General features: G+C 38.8%; 1 long non-coding RNA gene across 1 annotated transcript; it reads right to left on the reverse strand.

The window, feature by feature from the left end:
- Positions 1–1,442: 1,442 nt before the first annotated feature.
- On the reverse strand, positions 1,443–9,786 carry LOC141571351 (uncharacterized). The gene is made up of 3 exons (XR_012496112.1): positions 9,064–9,786; positions 2,918–3,014; positions 1,443–1,555 (listed from the first exon to the last, which is right to left on the reverse strand). It is a non-coding gene; the product is annotated as an uncharacterized LOC141571351 (long non-coding RNA).
- Between the last annotated feature and the right edge of the window lie 4,541 nt (positions 9,787–14,327).

Consider the following 14,327-nt stretch of genomic DNA (forward strand, 5'->3'; position numbering starts at 1 on the left):
GTCACACTTTTACTGATGATGATGATGATGATGTTAAGCCACCTATCTCAGTTTCCCTGAGATAAGAGGCAGTAATGATATGTTGGGTAAAATTATGAAGGTTGAGGGCAGAAAGTCCTGGGTTCAGATTCCATTAAACATTAGCAAAGGTATACAATGTATTTCACTTTTCTAAGATATCGTCTTCTAGTTTCCAAAATGGGAATAATAACAGTGCTTATATCATAATTTTTATAAAGATTAAAAGAGCTTTTGAATATTAAAAAAGGCAATGTCAAGTAGGTGGTGGGATACATGAGTCTGGAGCTTGGATGAAAGGTCTGTGTGGGAGATATAAATTTGCGGATCATATGCATGTCAATAATTGAAGCCACATAATGGATGACAGTAACCAGGAAAAAAATATCTAGAGACAGGGGACAAGGCCTAGGACTAAGCATTGAGAAACTCCGAATTGGACTTCCTGGGCATATCAGAGTAGCAAGCTTCTTTATTAGATTTTAAACCATGAGTAATTATCTAGGTGGAGAAGGAAGGAAAGGGTATTTTGACAGTGTGAACAGTAGGAGAGAGACCTAAAGCCATGTGGAATATTCTGGGAAAGGTGAGATGCTCAGTGAGGCTGGAGGGTGCATGAGAAAGCAATGGGTGCTGAGGCTGACACATGGTAGATACTGAATGATCGTGTATATCAAGGAGTGTAGGCTTTCCTGTAAGCAGTCTATGAAGTTTTATAATCAGACTAATAGAGTTTGTTTGTAAAAAGAAAATTTGTCCAACGATGCAAAAGTCGGCCAAGAGAAGGAAGAGCTCAGAGGCAAAATGAACCAGTTGGGAGGCTAGTAGAAGGAGATAGTGCTCCTCAAACACAGTGGCAGGGGACATACGTGTGAGATATTTCAGAAGTAGCATAAGCAAGACTTGCTAATGGACTGAGTATGAAAGAGAGAGACATTAAGAGGGGGAATCTAGGCCCCTAGAAAATCAGGTTAAAAGAAACACACACATACAACAATAAGTGTCATTTGTGAATGGGCTGCCAGGAGAATCATAGCAGAACCATCAGATCTAGTTAGATGAGGTCATCGGTGCATTTAGGCTATAGGTGGATCACAATCTGTGGTGCTGTGAGGTCCATTTGGCCTCTGAAGTTACTGGATGCTAAATCACATGTGGTGAAAGCAACAATGTTGGATGGTAGCCTGTATGACCACTTTCAAATAACACTGTGTCACTCCCCTAGCGATGCAAATACCTTATAATGCCAAAATATTCCTAATTCTTCCCTCCCATCTCTTATGCCACTGCTGTTATTCATTTCACTTACACATAAACTATAAATCATCAAATACATTGCTATTATTATCTCAAACAAACTGTTATCTGTTAGATAAATAAAAAGTTTTCATTTTACCTTTATTTATTCTTTCTCTAATGCTCTTCTTTATGCAGATCCAAGTTTCTGGTCTATATTATTTTGCTTCTCTCTGAAGAACTTTTAATATTTCTTGCAAGGCAGATCTACTTGCAACAAATTCCCTCAGTTTTTGTTTATCTAAGAAAGTATACGGAATAATGGATTAATAAATTGTGATATAATCACCTGATGGTAAACATACCAATAAGAACAAATAAATTTAAAACTACATAAAAATAGAAAGTATTTCTCCATCATTTTTGAAGGATAATTTCACAGGATACAAATTCCTAGGTTAGTGGGGTTTTACACTTTTCTCAACGCTTTAAATATTTCATTCCTCTTTTCTTCCTTGCCTGGTTTCTGAGGAGAAGCTAGATGTAATTCTTACCTTTGCTCCTCTATAGAGAAGGTATTTTTTTCCGCTGGCTTCTTTCAAGACTTTTTCTTTTCTTTCTTTTTTATTTTTTGATTGGCTGCAGTTTGAATATGATATACTTAGGTGTAGTTTGCAGAGCCGGGGGGCACTTATCCTATTTGGTGTTTTCTGAGTTTCCCAGATCTGTGGATTTCTGTCTGACATGAATTTGGGGAAATTCTCAGTCATTATTGCTTCAAATATTGCTTCTGCTCCTTTTGCTTTCTTTTCTTTCAGATGTTCCCATTATGTCTGAGAGAGACAACCTGGGGTTGAAGCCTAATTCTCATATCAAGGCCCATGGTTTTTCCCTTGCTGCTTTAAGAATAGTTTGCTAGCAAATTAGCTTTAAGCCATAAATTGCTCAACCTGAAATCCTAGTGACATAAGAATATAAAGTGAGTCTGAGTGAACAAAACAAAATAAAACAAACACCAGTGTATAGGCTATGACCAAGGAATAGGGATGGAGGAGAGACTAAAACACCTGAGCACTTAGAATGCAGAGGTTCAGTGGTCCAGGCTTTATATACTTTCTCCCTTTTACTCCTCGCAATAGTCCTATGAAGCGGGATTATTATTTTCATGTTACCAATGGGACTGTGGAGCACAGGGAAGGTTAACCTGATGCAAAATTGTCAATAAAGTGTGACTTTTATGTTTTTGTACGTTTTTGCCCATTGCCACTTGCCTGTCCCCAACATTTCAATCTTCCTCTTTCTTGATGCTCTCAAGTGGGTGAGGTTTCCTATGAAATTTGAAAATCTAATTCTTGACAATCTCAGGGGAAAATCTGATAGAAAAAATTAGGTGATTTAACCTCATCTCTTGATTGGCTTGATTTTATTGTCAAAGGAGAGAGAGAAAGGGAGAAAGAGAGAGAGAGAGAGAGAGAGAGAGAGAAATAGATATTTTCTTCCTTCCTTCCCTCCTCCCTCTCTTCTTTCCTTCTTTTCCCCCTCACTTTGGTTATTTTGTTATATGTTTTAAATTTAGCCTTGCCATTTGAATGACAACTGAGCTTAGTATAATATTGGGTCTCACTTTCCTTCCTGCAGAAACTGTAGATATCGTAGTGCTCACCTGTCTTCTGTGGAAAAGTAGGAGGCCACACTGACATTCCTCCCTGGTAGGTGGCTAGTACTTTCTGCTTGGATGCCTCAGGAAATCTTTCTTTAGCCTTAAAGAAAGTTAAATATCTTAATTGGTGTCCATTGTTTTATATCATATAGTTTCTGGATATACTCAAATATCTTACCCTTCAATAGCAGTGTTCATTCTTTCACTTCAGGGAAATTTCCTTCATTATATTTCTGAATACTTTTTTATCTTCTATTGTTGAGAATGCTAAATGCTATTCCAAGGACAATAATTATCTATATTTTGTGTCATCTAGATCTGAACACCTTATTTAATCTCTAATTGTTTTAACTTCTTTGTAACTTTCTGCTATGTTCATGATTACATCCTTCTTCAGGGTCAGTAACTCTTCAGTTGTGTCTAGACTGTTTTTTTATTTCTAATTTATTTGTTAGACCTACAATTGTATTATTTTCCTTAGTCTCGCAATTTCTCTTTACCTTTTCTGTCATTTCAGCATTTTGTCTTTGAGGTCTTTTTTTTATTGATAGCATATTTTTGTTGTTTTACTTTAGCACAAGGCAATAGGGGTAGTTTTCTGTTTTGGAGGATTTGTTTTCTTCCAGAATGCTTTTGTGTGTGTCTGGCATGGTCTCTCTCTCTCTCTCTCTCTCTCTCTCTCTCTCTCTCTCTCTCTCTCACTCTAGCTCTCGCTCTCACTCTCTCTCCTCTGTGGCACATTTACAAGGTTAACGTGCCATTTCTTTTCATTTTGCTGGAACTGCAGTTGGACAAGTTCTGTAGAACTCTTCAGTTTCTCTGATCTAATGTAGTTCTTCTTGACCTTCTTCTTACCTTCCCTGGAAACTATTTTATTACCCCTGTGGGCAACAACTTCAGGGCTGTATGTCATTTTCTATTTACTTTTCTGTAGCCTGAGCCTTGGGAGTGGGAAGGGGAAGAGCTTTTCTGGAACTGCCTGCAGTCCTGGCTGGGATCCTAGACTACATTCTCTCTTCCGAGTCCCAGCAAATGTCCTTGACCAGAACCAGTCTTCCCAGAGAGGGCCAGGTATTGCCTAAAGCATGGGCTTTGGTTGGTTCCTCTCACTCAGCAAGGCCCTTGGAGCATGGCCGGCTCTATCCACCCCTCTTGCTCCCATAGGACCTGCAGTGGTTCAGAGACGGCTCCAACGCTTGTAGTTTCCCCACCAACTCACATTTTGGCCACTTCTCTTCTAATAAAGGTGAATTCAGGATATCAAATTTATGTTGACTCACCTTTCCTCAGTTCTGTTTCTGGGGAGCAGATGTGGTAAGCAAGGTTAAGGGCCACTTTTCAAAATTTCTTACATGAAGCTTTATCCTTTTTCAACTTTGATTGCTGCTGACAAATTTTTGGCCTTTTGAAAAATAATATTTTTGTTCATTTCATTAAGTACTGGGGGAGAAACGTTATCTGATCTGAGTTCCTTTACCCCAAACTTTAAGAACTTTTAAACAGGTACTTCTGGGGATTCCAAGCAGGTGGTTCAGGGACCACACTTAGAAAAAAACCAAAGCATGAAATTCAGAGTCAAGGTAAAAATAACATTAAGGATGGGGTAGAAAGCAGAAGGTTTTATTTCATATTGGCTTTAAATATTGAGATGTTTCCTAATTTTATATTTACTTAAATATAAATATTTACTTAAATATCAATTATGCTCTTAAGAGCTAATAAAAGAAAAGAAAAAAAATTGGCTACGACACTTTTTAGTTTTTAACTTTCCCAGTGTTAAAAAGCACTGAAGGTGAATAGTTGCAGGTTAAAACTCTCATATATTAAATATATTTTTAAAAAAGAAACACAAAGCTTCACAATCCCCTAAGGTGTCAGAGTGGCATTAAAAGGTGTCCCAAGTACACAATATGCTTTTCCCAATATGTCTCCTTCTAAAAGCAGCTGAGCTGAACATTTCTGATTTTACCATATTTTGCATTTATTTATCTTACAGAATGAAACTAATTCTTTCATCACTTTTAGAGATTAATCCTGTGTGCTGACTTCAATAAGACTTGATGTTTTCCATTTGTGCTCAGCCACATTTTAAGCAACACCCTGGGAGACAGTCGGTGCTGTGTTCGGGGATTTCACTGCACAGTTCCCATCGAGATCAGCAAAATGGTGGATAAATCCCTAAGTACAGTTTGAATTTTGTTGCCAGGGGGAAAAAAACAACAACCAGTGTTCAGAGTCCATCAGGCTTAGCTTCTCTGATGTGCCTCCATGAAGTGCAATGGGCAGGAAACAGCATGTCTTGGACCCTGAGCCTCTGGAATCACAGCTGCCAGCCAAGGCCAGGAGGTTCGGTCCATGGAGCCCCAGCGATCGCACTGCCCAGCATTACAGGTCACGGATTCCTGAGGGCTGTTTATTTTCTTTTCAGCATTTAGCAGGTGTGCTTCACCATTAGCTTAATTCTCCCTGTGTTCCTTAGATGAATCACAGTGATTGCTTCACATGTCACCTTAACCTAGTGAGCAAATTGGCAAGAGTTGTTTTTCATTTTGAAATATGTATAAAAATGCCTCCTAGTCTCAATGGCTGAAGAGGCCATGAGCGCCAATGGCTATTACCATTGATTTCCTGGTATGCTTCACAGTGACTAGTTAGGTACAGAAGTTAGGAGGGCAGGGTAGCAGTGGTTACACACCTGTGCTCTGGACTCAGGAATCTAAATCCTGGCTCCACCACTAACTGCAGAACAGGGCCAAGTAGTTACCCTCACTGAACTTCAGGTACCTTATCTGTAAAACGGGGATAATGGTACCCATTGGGAGGATAAGAAAGCTTAATACATGGGGGACTTCTTAGCTCTGTACAAATGTTGCAGCTGCTGAAAATGATTATTGTCTTATTATTTACTAAAGAAGGCAGGTACCAAAGATTCAAGTTTATACATTTTTAATTTTTATTAAGTTTCCATACCATGAAAATGAATACAGTGAAGTACTTCTGAAACCAGATTTTTTTTATTTTTAAGTGTTAAACATTTTATTTTTAACTGGATAAAACCACCTTGTTTTGCAGATGAGGACACAGAGATATAGATTCTTGCATGAGATCACAAATCTGACTAGTAGGAAAGTCAATACTAAACCTCCAGTAACCTTTTTCTGAAGCCAATACTCTTTTTACTACATTACCCTGCCTTTCCTTGTATGATCGTGTTCATCAGTGGAGACTCTTATATTGCAGTCATGTTTCCACAGAGGCTTTCTAGATGTTAGTAACTTCACATTTGGGCTGTCATAACAGAGAGATGCAAAATAACTCTGTACTTATCTCTCATGTTTAAGTCCAGGTAAGCAATCCAGGGCTGGTGTAGTGGCCCTGCAATCAGAGACCCAGACTCTATTTCACCACTTCAGCACGTGGTGTTCATCTTGGGTCTAACAAGGCTACTCCAGCCTTTATCATCATTTCCACTTCCAGTAAAGATGTGGAGATGGGTAAAAGGTGGGCTCACTACTTCTGTTTAAGAATACACAACATTTTTGCTTACATCCCATTCACTGGAAATTAGTCATACAGCTACATCTAGCTGCAAGGGAGGCTGGAAATGTACCTTTTAGTTGTGCCCACCCAATAATTCTATTTCTGTAAGAAAGAAAGACTGGATACTGGGATACAATTAACAGTTTCTGACACACACACAATAAATTTTAAGTGATGTGATATTTTTACAACGGTACTAGTTTCTATTATAGATTTTAATACAACAGCTGGAAGGTGTACATAGTTCCTAAGCTTCTACAAAGGATAATTAATTTATTTCTTGAAATGTGATTAGAACAGCAACTTCCACCTAAGGATCTAGGAAGATGGTGTAGGGTTTCATACAATCTTTACAATATTTACAAAGCCAACAGATAAAAAGACAGAAAATAACAAGTGCTTGTGAGAATGTAGAAAACTGTAACTCTTATACTCTGCTGGTGGGAATGTAAAATGGTACAGCCACTTTGTAAAACATTTCGCAGTTTCTTAACATTTTAAACGTAGAGGTACTGTATGGCCCAACAATTCTACTAGTTATCTACCAAAGAGAAATAAAAACTTACGTCCACACTAAGACTTGTATGTGAATGTTCCTAAGAATATTAGCCATAATATCCAAAACATGGAAACAATCCAAATATTCATCAAGTGGTGAATGGATAAATAAAATATGGTATATCTATACAGTGGAACACCATTCCAGCAATAAAAAGCAATCAGTACTGATCTATGATTCAATATGGATAAATCTCGAAAGAACTGTGTTAAATGAAAGAAGTCAGGTATAAAACACCATATATTGTATGATTCCATTTACATGAAATACCCAGAATAGGCAAATCTATAGATACAGGAAATAGATTAGTGGTTGCCTGGGGCTGGGGGTGGAAATGGGGAGGGAGTAGGGGAGTGTTGGGTTGATTGCAAATAGGTACGAGGTTGGCTTTTGTGTGTGTGTGGTGATGGAAATGTTCTAAAAATTTGATTGTGGTAATGGTTGTACAACTCTGTAAATTTAGTAAAAATTAGTGAATTCTAACACTTTTAAAAAGCCAATGGAAGCAGCACTTGTATCCTCAACTGGCTGACACAATAGGCTAACTCTGCGGGGCCAGGCTGGGGCCAGGAACAATATAGGCACTGGAGATATCAGAGATGAAAATACTCTTTCTCTGCTTGCAAAGGGCTCACATCTCAAAGGTTGTAAAAGAAAATTTCACTGAAAGGATTTTTTTGAATCCATATAGTGGATTGGATAAATTAAATAGAACATTTAAGGTATCATGACTTTAAATGTTCAACATATATCCCACTGATGGTATTTATTCTCCTATTTGACAAGTTCATGATGTACTTCTCATGTATCCATCCTCATAGCATGACTGCTTCTAATCTCATCACTTTACATCAAATGGTATCTTTTGCTTCCTGAAAAACACACTCTGGCCTCTTGAATAAACTGTTTAATGAATCTTGCGCCTGCCATCAGCTCAGCAGTTTCCTCAGTCTATGAAAGGAATGAGACAGGTGTCACCAGATGTCCCATAACATCTCCTAGATGTAGTCTTCCATGAGTCTACGTGTGTTTTTCGTTTGCTGTGTAGCCTGAGAAAATCTAGAATTTGAGTACATACCTGATGACTTGCTGGGAAAATTAAGTGGTTAAGTCCACATCAAGAAGTTCTGAGACTATATGGAGAAGGACCAGGGCCCAGCTGAGTGCACCCTTCCAGCTATCCCAATCAAGGTGCCAAGCAGGTGAGTAAAGCCATCTTAGACCCTCCAAACTCCCCCCGGTGCCTGCTCCATTCCATCAAGTGATGGTATCATGTGGATTGAAGAGTCACCTGGCTGAGTCTTGCCCAAATTCCTAACCCACAAAATCATGAGATAGAGTGATTGTTGTTAAACAACAATAGATAACTGGAACAACCGCCCAACACATGTGAACTGACAATACACACAAAAAAGAAAATATCTAATTTATAAACACAAATCTTCAACCTTGCAAGCACAGCATAGGGAAACTGACATTCCTATGCTATTGTTGGATGCACAGCTTGTGTGACCTTTTTGAAAGTAATTTGGCAATATACATTCAAATATAAAATTTGCAGACTTATGATATAGAAATTTCACTTCTAGGCATCCTTTCTAGGGAAATAACCTAGAAGTTAGGGTACAATGATCTATGTATGTATAAAGATATTTTCTGTAAAGTTATACATAACAGAAAAATTGGTGACAATCTAAACGCTCCTCAGTGTAGGTCTGGTTAAATAAAATATACACACCCCTCCAGTGACATCGTATGCACCTATTAAAAAGGATGCCTAAAAGATATAAACCAAATTGGTTATAGTGTTTAGATATCTCTGAGTCCTAGAATTACGCAGGACTTTCACTTTCTGCTTTACATCTCCGCCCTCCGCCCCCAGCCAATCATGTATTACTTTTATTAAAAAAAAACACAAGAATATTTAAATTAAAAAATAAAAATACTGTATTTAACAGGCGCCCTCCATATGCTTCAGCCTAACTGGAGTTCTGCTCTGGGGCTTGGGATCCACCTTCAGCTTAATAACCCACCCCATCCCCCCCTTTACCTGGCTTGTCCTCTGTGTATACTCATATATGCTATTTCCTCTTGGATCTTGTAAGCCAGAGGTTCTTCCATCATGACTAATGGCCAAATGACTAATAATACTTCTTAGAGAATGAGTCTCTTGAGCTCAATTTATCTTAATTTGGAAAAATAATTTACTGAATAGAAATATTCTCCCAAATGTTTCAAAGTCACCACTTCATATCAATAAGCATGAACCTGATTCGATTGTCCACATACAAGTCTCCAAACATTGGTAAATGTTTAATTTCTGTTTTTTCCCACCAGTAACTTATAAAAATCAGTGCCAATGCCCTAAAGTAAACATGAGGCTCTGTACTTGGCGATGAAGGGTCACTACAGGAAGCACAAGACAAAGTCCTGCCCTCAAGTTACAAGTCTATTTCTCCCTCCTGCTCCAGGGGATGTGAAACACTGGCAGAATCCATGAGGCAGCTGAGCCCACAGCAAATGCTTTTCCTGTGCAAACATCCTTGGTTGTCTGGACCTATCACAGGGGCCGTGAGCCCAACCACAAGTGACAGCACGACCCACTAAAGGAGCACAAAGTCAGATGGGGAACCAAGAGAGCCAAATGGAAGGGAGAAACGGGAGGTGACAGCACTGCCTTTTCCTAAGTTAAAGGTGTATCATCCTCCTGCTCTCAAGGACTCTCATATGCCCCATCGGCCATTAACAGACTGAAACATCAGACCAGTCCGAAAGAGTCAGCATGGCTTTTTGCATTCCACTGTGTGTTTAGATATGTATGTATGTATATATGTATTTATCAATTGTAAATATTTCCAATTTTTGACAATTATAAATAAAGCCACTATAAACATTTGTGGAACAGGTTTTTCTGTGGATATATATGTCTTCATTTCTCTTGGGTAAATATCTAGAAGTGGGATTGCTGGGTCACACGGTAAATGTATGTTTAACTTTTTAATAACTGCCAAACTGTTTTCCAGAGGGGTTGTACCATTTGGCGTACCTACTAGTAAATGCATGTGCGTTCCAAAGCCCTTCATCCTCACCAGCACTTTGTATTGTCAGTTGCTTTAAGGGTAGTGGTATGATATGGTTCCAATTTGCATCTCCCTGATGACCAATGATGTTGAGCATCTTTTCATATGCTAAGTGGATAGGTGATTTGGAACTACATTATTTGCCATTGGTCTTGAATCTTCATTTACTTTGCAATCTTTGGTAGTTCTCTGGACAAACTGAAATTACATTTAATGGTAGCTTGAGACCCAGGATGATGTTGTTTTTCTCCATAAAGTATTTTCCTTTTTTTCCTACAAAACACTTGAGTATATAAGCAGTCTGGGATCAAGGTTTGAGGTTTTTTGCAAGCTGGAGTGAAATTCAGACCCCACGCTTCCAGGTTTGCAGCATTTGAGTGTCTCAAGCTAGTGGAAGGGGTTATTATATTAGGGTCTCTCTCAGCAGCGTGAATGCCAGTCTCCAGACCTTCATACAACTGAGTCCTCAGAAGCCTAGCTCTCTGTCTTAGCTGCTTCCAGTAGGTTGCCAAAGTGCCTAGCTTTTATTCTCTCTTTCGTCCACAATCTAATCACATCAAAGGAACCCCAGAATTCAGAAGGGCTAGTAACCATACCTACTGCCTGTGGATAGCCTGACTCTGCCAGCTCTTCTCTGTATGAGTTGGAACATTTCACTACCCTGGACAGTGCCCTTCCCTGACTGAGAGAATCCGATAGAGCCGGGTCTGGGCTGATTGTACCTCCTGTGGTCCCATGAACACAGTCACGATAATTAACAGTCAATTTTGGGTTGAAGAAGTTGCCTGACTCAGCAAGACTAGCATTTCCTCCTACACAGTTCTTTCCAGCTCATCGACAATGGTATCCAGGAGTGGCTGGAGAATTCTGATAACAGCTTGCTGGTTGGATTCCAAAGGAATAGCTCAGATTCTGCTGAAGACTCATCGGAAGGTGGAGAAATACTGACAAAGGAAGTTAATGATGACCATTCCAGAAACTTTGACTACCTCCACAGATGTCTTCACAACTATTTAAAGCATCCCCTTGGAGCTAACTGACACACCAGAAAATGAAACAAACCCCATGAATGGAAATTAACAATCAGGCTGTGACCCACTTAAGTAGGTGTTATGCCTTTTGCCAAAGGCCTGCAAGAGAGTGCACCCTGGGTTAATGGCTTGGTGCCTTAGTTTTCTCACTTTTAGATGGAAATTACACAATGGTCTTTTTCTCCCTTGCAGAGCTGTTCCCTCTTCTTTCCTCACCTCCATTGTTGGGTAGCTTTTTCTAACTACTTAACCACTTTATAAAACACAACAAAGGGCTGGAAAAGGTGACTGGCTCAAACAACTGCGCATATGGACATGTTAGAGTTATAATTACCATGCAATATTAAAGTCATGAGTCTTGAGTGAGACAGTGTGCATTTCTGTAAGCTGTGGGCAATATTTGAAATACTCAGATTGATTCATAAATGTTCTTCAAGGCCTTCCAAGTTTGGGACCTAGTCAACTTCTGCCATGTTTCCCCAAAAATAAGACCTAGACAGACAATCAGCTCTAATGTGCCTTTTAGAACAAAAATTAATATAAGACTCAGTCTTATTTTACTATAATGTAAGACTGGGTATAATATAACATAATATAATATATATATATATATATATATATATATATATATATATATATATATATAATATAATGCAATACTGGGTATAATATAATATGGTACAATATAATATAATATATATAATACCACGTCTTATATTAATTTTTGCTTCAAAAGACGCATTAGAGCTGATTGTCTGCCTTGGTCTTATTTTCAGGGAAACACGGTAGTTACATCTCCTTTATTATTTAATCTCTCTATGCTCTTACCTAACACCAGCAAATAGAAATATAATGTGAGTGGACTTACGTTGTTTTACAGTTTCTAGTAGCCTTCTTTAAAAAAATTAGAACAGGTGAAATTAATTTTAATAATATGCTTTAACTCAATGTATACACAATATCATTTCAACATGTAATCAATATGAAACATTAATGAGACTCCTTACTTTTTTTTTTTTTGGTACTAAGGCTTTTGATTCTAGTGTGTATTTACAGGTATAGCATAGCACCTCTCAATTCCGACTAGCCACGTTTCAAGTGCTCAGGAGCCTGATGTAGCCAATGGACTTCACTGGACAGTTCTAGTCAAAGAAGTTGGAGTAATAAGCAAATAAGGAAGTAGTACAAGTTCTCCAGAGGAAAGTAAACATGGAAAGGTTTAAGGCATTCTTGCTGTTGCATAAACTTTGCTCCCTCAGAGGATTTGTTGCGACTCAATAGTAATTAGTCCATACTTTTGGTCTAATTTTGAGGGAAGTAGAACCTGAATGAGGAAGACGTCCAAGTTGCAGACTGTCTTAAAGGCACAGAGCTTTATAAACTATGAGTGTTGTGCCAAGAAAATGATTGTTTAAATGAGCTTTGCAAATGATGAGAGACATTAGGACTGAGGGAAGAGGGAGGAGGAAGGGTCTGTTACTTCTGAAAGTCTTTCTACCCTGGAGCTTTTACGATTCCATATTTTCTATCAATTTTGTAAATGAGTACTTTGAAGACTTTTACAAATGTGTATTCTTTTAAAATAATTTAACTATTCAACCTTAAATTTTGTCTATGCTACAAATTCAGGAAGTGAGCATTTTAAGTACTAATCCCACCCTAAACAGATGAGCACAGTTCCAAGTTTCTGGGGTGCAAATGAAAGGAAGCCCTAACTTATTCACAGGTAGTTTGCATATTGGCCAAAATCACTGGCTTCAGATTCTGAAAGACCCAGATTCTAGTTCTGTTTCCCCAGTTACAGGAATTGTGACTTTGGGTGAGTCTCTTAAACTCGCTACACATAATGTGCATGACGCAGATAACAGTATCCATCACCCAAGCTTGGTGAAAGAATTTACTTAGACAATGTGCAAAGCTCCTGCAAACTTCTCCATAAATGTTAGTGATTGTGCCTTGTTACTTTACGGTTTTGATCACTCTAGTGCAGACATTCCCTTCTAGTAGAATCTTTGGAATGGCTTGTTCATGTCAGTGGAAAATTTCCTGATAGCAACAGCCCAATAAATGGTGATACAAAATAGCATTTCTTCCAACCCCAAAGGGCTACCTCCCAAAACAGCCACTTAGGGACAGGAGCCATGGCAAAGGGATTGATGTCCTGCCTTTTCAGCCCATCGCAAGAATTGGCTTCTGGAGCAGCATCAGTGAGAACTAAGAACCAGGAACCAGACACATACTTTGCCAGGGGGCTCCCAGTGGAGTTCTTGCAGACTATTCTACAGTGTGCTGTGGCTCGAATTCAATTCTAAGCTCTCGCTGTGTGACTAAAAGACTAAAGGAGCAAAAAAACAGCCTCAAGGCCCTTCCCGCTTTAGTTTTAAAAGACCTCTGCACAAGAAACTTACGAAGTTCTACCTCCAGGAGGGCCAAAGGGGCCAAAAGAGGCATCTCCGTTTTACAGCTCTCTTACTAACCGAAAACACAGGAGAGGTTTTCGAAGAAATGTACATTCATTGGAATAAAATAAATCACAGCAGAGAGAAAACAAAAGAGAAACACAAGGTTTACTGACCATATCCGCTCAGCAACACACATTCAGAAGTCTTGACAGAAAATGGTCGGTGCTCATAGGACTCACCTTCCTTTAAGTTACACCTTTACACCATCAACTTATTCTGGAAATGGTATTTCTAAGATACGACACTGGCAGAGTACTTTGATGAGCTCTAGTGCTCGGGGTCTTGGATCCTTGATGGATCAGGCCCCATCCAAGGAACTGGTGAGCAAAATAGGTACCTTAGAAGTCACGGGCCTGGCTTTGAGCCAGACAGACTGACCATTAGAATTTTGGACCTGCTCACTATTAACTTGTGACCTTGACAAATCACTTCATTCTCTAAGCCTCAGTTTCTTCTTTTATAAACCGTGGATAAAAAGATATCTACCTCATACATTATTAGGTTCAAATAAGAAAGCCTGCAAAATGCTTAGTATAGTCCTGGCACATGGTAAAATTTTAATAAATGTCTACTCTTTTCCCATACAAGACTGGTGAAAATGCGTCTTAGCAATTCCCAGAGACTGTGTCCTTCTAGAAAACTGCCAAATGATAGCAATATATCCAATCCCAACAATTTATACAACCAGAGCAAGATTTCTGCAAGACCATTTTACCTGGCTCCACACATAGCTCCTAAAAC

Source organism: Rhinolophus sinicus, linkage group LG04 (genome assembly GCF_036562045.2).
Source record: "Rhinolophus sinicus isolate RSC01 linkage group LG04, ASM3656204v1, whole genome shotgun sequence".
NCBI lineage: Eukaryota > Metazoa > Chordata > Mammalia > Chiroptera > Rhinolophidae > Rhinolophus > Rhinolophus sinicus.